General features: G+C 48.6%; 1 protein-coding gene across 1 annotated transcript in view; it reads left to right on the forward strand.

Moving 5' to 3' along the window:
• Window positions 1-5,293: 5,293 nt before the first annotated feature.
• LOC102380814 (gasdermin-A2-like) overlaps window positions 5,294-5,493 on the forward strand; it is a 21,769-nt gene continuing 21,569 nt past the window's right edge. The window contains exon 1 of the mRNA XM_006022588.3: window positions 5,294-5,429. The gene's annotated coding sequence lies outside the window, so the exon portion shown is untranslated. The remainder of the gene's footprint in view (window positions 5,430-5,493) is intronic.

Raw genomic sequence — 5,493 nt, forward strand, 5'->3', positions numbered from 1 at the left:
ACCTGATGGGTTTGCCTACACATCCATTTAAGCGTGCCTACATTTAATGCGCATTATTTTAATGCGCATTAACCAGGGTTTAGGCAGGCATCTACACATGCAGGCATTAAAGCACATTAACGCTGTATGTGGACTGCCTTGGGATTAAAGTTAGTCCCAAGCCAGTTCACACACAGCATTAATGCACTTTAATGCATCTGCATGTTCATTAATACGCTTTAACTATTTGTGCCTAAATTTGATACATGCATTTTTAGGTATCAAATTTAGGTGTGAATAGACTAAATTCGCCCTTTCTAAAGTGCACGAAGGGCATGCACATGTAGACACATGCCCTAATGCACCTTAAATTTAGGCTAATGTGCCTTGAAGCATCTCATGTAGACATGCCCATTAAGTCTCACTTAGTTCAGACTGGGCACATCTGCACGAGATGCTTTATTGTACAGCAGGTGAACTTGCTCTGCAGTAAAGCATCATCATCTACACATGTGTGGCAATTAGTGTGCAGTAGACTAATTTATTGCACTGCTGGATAGTCCCATCAGATACAAGTGGTATTTTACAGCGCAGTAAATTACTGTGCTTAAATATATGTGTAGACAGTGACATCAGGATTAGTTTACTCCAGCTTAAATTGAGCCAGAGTATATTCAGTTGAATTAATTGCACATGTAGCTAGATGTGTCCACTATCCTCTATCATCTAGATCAGGGGTAGGCAACATTTTTTGGCTGGAGTGCCAAAAAAAACCACAATGTCTACCTTGGAATGTGCCGGAGTGCTGGCATGCCAGAAAAACAAAATGAGGTTGGGGGGGGTACATGGCAGGACGTATTGCATATTAGTATATTTAATAATCATAAATTTTGCCTTTGTTGTTTTGTATTCCTTTTTTGTTGAGCATGTTGCAATGAGAGAGAAAAACGAGACAAATAAGAGAACGAGGAGAGAGAGAGAAAGAGAAAGAAAAAGGAGAGCAAAGAGAGAACCAGACACACGCGCGCATGTGCACACACACACACAGAACCACGTGCACAAACACAGAGAACCAGAACACACCCAGAACAGACACATGCACACAAACATCTGCAACCAGACACGAGTGTGTGGACACAGACACACAGAACCAGACAGAGGCAGACAAATGCACAGAACCAGATGCTGGGCTCGGAGAGGGTAGGAGTCAGGCGGGCTTAGCTGCTGCCAGCCATGAAGCCCGGGCTGCTCCCAGCAGTTGGCTGGGCAGCTGCAAGCCTGGCTGCAAGCCCTGCTGCAAACAGACCAGGCTTCATGGTTGGCAGCAGCTACCCAGAGCCTGGGCCAGTTGCAGCCAGGAGGCTGCAAACATCTGCTCCAGGCTCTGGCATCAGCTCCATACTGGCAGCTGCATGCACGCCTCAGACCAGATGGTGGGGATAGGGCCTGAGGCAGTGCAGCCCTCCAGCTATCTGCTCTGAGGTGCATGTGCAGTCATTGCCAGCATGGAGCTGATGCCGGGGCTGTGAAGCTTGGCACAGCTGTTTGCAGCCTGCTTGCTGCCTGCTGCCTGCTGCCTGCTGCAGCTGCCCAGAGCCCAGGCTAACTACAAACAGCTGCACCAGGCTCCAAAGCCCAGTCATCAGCTCTGTGCCAGCAGCAGGGGAGAGGCCAGGGTTGCGCTGCCTCAGCCCCTCCGCCGCCCCGTCTGCTCCAAGGCGAATGTGCACCCGCCAGTATGGAGCTAATGTTGGAGCCCAGAGCAGATGTTTGCAGCCTCCTGGCTGCAACTGGCCCAGGCTCTGAGTAGCTGCTGGTCTGCCTGGTCTGCTTGCAGCAGGGCTTACAGCTGCCTAGCCGCCTGCTGGGAGCAGCTCAGGCTTCGTGACTGGCAGCAGCTGCCTAGAGCCCAGGCTGACGGTGGCATGCCAAGCAAAATGGCCTCGTGTGCCGTGCTCGGCATGTGTGCTGGGGGTTGCTGACTCCTGGTCTAGATAGATAAATCGAGTGATCTATCTATCTATCTATCTAATTACCATGAAAACCAAGAAGTGGTTTTCATCATCTAGTTCACCACTCTAAATCAGTGGTTCTCAACAATTTTTACTTTAGGCATCCCTCAGAAAATGCCAGCTCTTAGTTTTCCATCTTGTTTTGACTACAGAAAGCTAATAGAGCAATTTTTCTGTTGCAAAGAACTCAGAAAGCCCACAACTGGACAGAATGGTTTCAACACTATGAATTCCTATTGGAAAGCTCTGGGTTTATCTTATGAGTCATGTTTGCACAGCTACTAGTGCTAACATTGTGTGGCACCCAGCAGCACCCTTGAAAGGATCTCAAGGCATCTTGCTGCACCCTGGTTGAGAATCACTGCTCTAAACAATTGCTCTTCTCTACCCTTGTTGTTTATACCCCTCAGGTGCCTGCCCACAGTTTTAACATGCTTCGTTGGCTACTGTTTGGCTGAGTAATCTATATCACATTTTGATTTAATTGAGGGAGCATTCATATTTTTGGCCACAGAAGCAGCCTTAAAATCAAAGTAGTGGCATAGTCCAGAGGTCCTCTAGAGGAGTGGACAAACAGAAAATAAATTATTTCATTTCCAGTGAAAGAGGCCTTTCATCTGAGGCTTCCAGAGACTTTTACTGTCACTATTTCTCACTACATTTTCTTTAAAACATTGACAAACTCAGGCATGGATTTGTATAAGAGATCTGTCCATCAGAGAGACAATGAAAGAACACATGAATCTTGGTGCACAGGCCCAATAGATTGCATTGATCTATCTACCAAAGCATGGCCTCCCCATCAGGTTTGCTAGAGAAGATCACACAAAGCTTGAAGCCTGCCTGAAAAAGAAGACATCTTGTATGAGTGTTCCCTCAATCCCAGAATTTCAGAATTTGTACATGTCTATACATGAATAGAAAATTGCTTCCTGGCCCCTGCAACAACCAGCTTCTACATAGTGCAAAACTGGGAGGACCTTTAACAATCAGTTATGGGCAGGCGTCTTGTATTAATAGGTAGAGCAGGGTATTGGAGCTGGTGGCAGATCTACTATCATCTCTACTGCAGTTTGCAGGTGACCTTTCCATGCAAGATGCATGTTACCACCTGGTCCAACAAAGGGTAACATTCATGACCTTATGAGGTATGACAGCTCCCGCTCATGGGAAATTAGCTTCATTTACCACATGGTTCACTCCAGACACAACCATGATGTGACGTGTTTTGACGGCTGAGCTCAAGGCCTGCAGATTATAGGCTCCTAAGCAGGTGGCTGAAGCTCTCCTTGTCCGCATGAGTTATCTTCTCAGGCATTTTCCTCCTGCTGCCCAGGGAATGGCTGAGCATAGAGGAGGATATATTTTTGTGAGGACACCTCATCATCTGCCATCTGCTATCACTGTCCTAGGGCCTGTCAGGGTAAGGTCTATGAACCTCCCGTCCCCCTTTCTTGTCTTCTGGTACCCGGAGAAGTGAATGTTGCAGAATCCTGGGGCCACCAACCCACCTTACTGATTTTTCTCTGCATTGTGGTATTACTCCCTGGGGCCAAATTGCTAAAAGAGAGAAAATTGCATAATACATCAGTCTTATATTGTCCTACAGTATCAGGCCATAGCAGATAAGCAAACTGACTCAACCAACTGCCCCATTCACAGCTCAGATCCCCACAACAGATTAAAATTATATCCAGCCAAGCAAAACTGCAGGCTATTTATCAAACAGTTGCTAGGCAGGTGGCTTAGAAATAACAGGCTCATGGTCAGACATAGTGATCTAAACATGGGTGAATGACCAATTGGAATTTACTAGGTGGTAACCAGTTTAATTCAGTCTCAACGGACACAGAAGGGATCCTTCTAGACATACCACTCTTTTTCACTGAATATAAAAATGGGCTAAAATTCTGCCCTGCTAATGCAAAAGTGCTAACATGTGGGGAACCCTGTGAAGTGCATCTTTTCTACATACCATTGGTGCTGAGTACATGGGGACCCAAAGGCCCTGGCCCCCCTCAGAAAGAGATAGTCCCAAAATAAGTACATCAGTACTTAGATTCCCCTTAGAGGCTGGTACAGTTCCAGCCTGCAAGGGGCTGCAGGGAGTAGGATGCCGGGGGTGCCATATGCATGCACACACATGCACATGGCCAGGATTACTGGTCCAAGTAGTGGTGGAGAGCAGCTCCCCCAGCTACCTGCAGGTAAGTCTATGAGGCAGGGGTGGGCAGGGGGGCAGACTGAGGCCCCTGTGGCGAGGCAGGGAGTGGGGCAGGGACTGGGCTTGGGTGCTGTGCCCAGCCAAGGTGGTATATAGGGCCCGGTCTGGGTCAGGGAGGGGACAGAACCATGTGCAACTTGTCCAGGGAACGGAGGCGGGGTCAGCTCCCTGCCACTGCATGCAGTCCTGGGCAGAAGGTCATGGGGGGCACATGCCCCCCAGATTTGTGCACGGGGGGGAGATGTGGGCTGCCCTTGTGGGCTCAGGGCTCCCCGCCCTGCTTCCTTGCTCCCGGGAGCCCTGTGCCACCATGGCAAGGCACCCCCTGCCCACCTGGCAGCAGTGGAGGCAGCAGTGCAGAGTTGTGCCCCTTGCTGTTGCTGGGCAGGCAGGGGCTGTCTCCCTGTGGCGGTATAGGGCTCCCAGGGGGAGGCAGCTGGGCAGGGAGTCCTGAGCCTACAACGGACACCCTGCATCTGCCCCTGGCCTCCCCACCCCCCATGGGCTTGGTTCGGCTTAACTTGGCTTGGCTCCAGCCATGCGGGGCAGGGTGAGGAGGGAGCATCATCTTAGAGTCTAGGTTCTTATCCCCACCCCCCGGAAAAATAGAAGTTGATGCCTATGCTGCATACCGCTGCTTAGAAATGCAGCTCATCCCCTCCTGTTTGAAAGCTGGCAGATTTGACTGATTTTAAAGTGACTTGGCTAAAAGGAACCCTTGAAACAACTATATTAGCTCATCAATACAAAAATAAAAGTCTCTAGATCCTCTAAAAGGGTCCTATCTGCTCAGCTGGTGGTGGTAGTAAACAGATGTTTGATTAAAGAATGGTCCTTTCCAGTTCTCCTTCCTGGTTCCCCATCCAGTATTGTTCCAGGAACTCCTGTCTTCCCCCCACACCTCCATCCTTGTAGCTTGTCATTAAACCCCTTTAAAGACTCCCTAACCAATTGGGAAACTCAGATGGAACTTTTAAATGATCTGTAAGACACATGACGAAAGTCTCTACTGACTGTCCACGTCCAGTGACCTCACTTCCTTTTGTTGGGAAATTAGACGGGACGCTGTGAGGCAGAACTTGAAATAAGTCAAAGCTTAATGATTTCAGAGGCAGAGCAGAAGTTTTCTGTTCGGGATACAACACAGGATCTGCTGCAGTTGGATATCATCTCACAGTTAAAAGAAACAGGAATTTTCTCCAGACACGAGACAGGTGAGTCCTGAGAGTCCAGTTAAATCTGTTTTGGGGAACTTATTGCCAGATGTCTCTTTTTTCA

The sequence above is a fragment of the Alligator sinensis genome, unplaced genomic scaffold, assembly GCF_000455745.1.
Source record: "Alligator sinensis unplaced genomic scaffold, ASM45574v1 scaffold886_1, whole genome shotgun sequence".
Lineage (NCBI taxonomy): Eukaryota > Metazoa > Chordata > Crocodylia > Alligatoridae > Alligator > Alligator sinensis.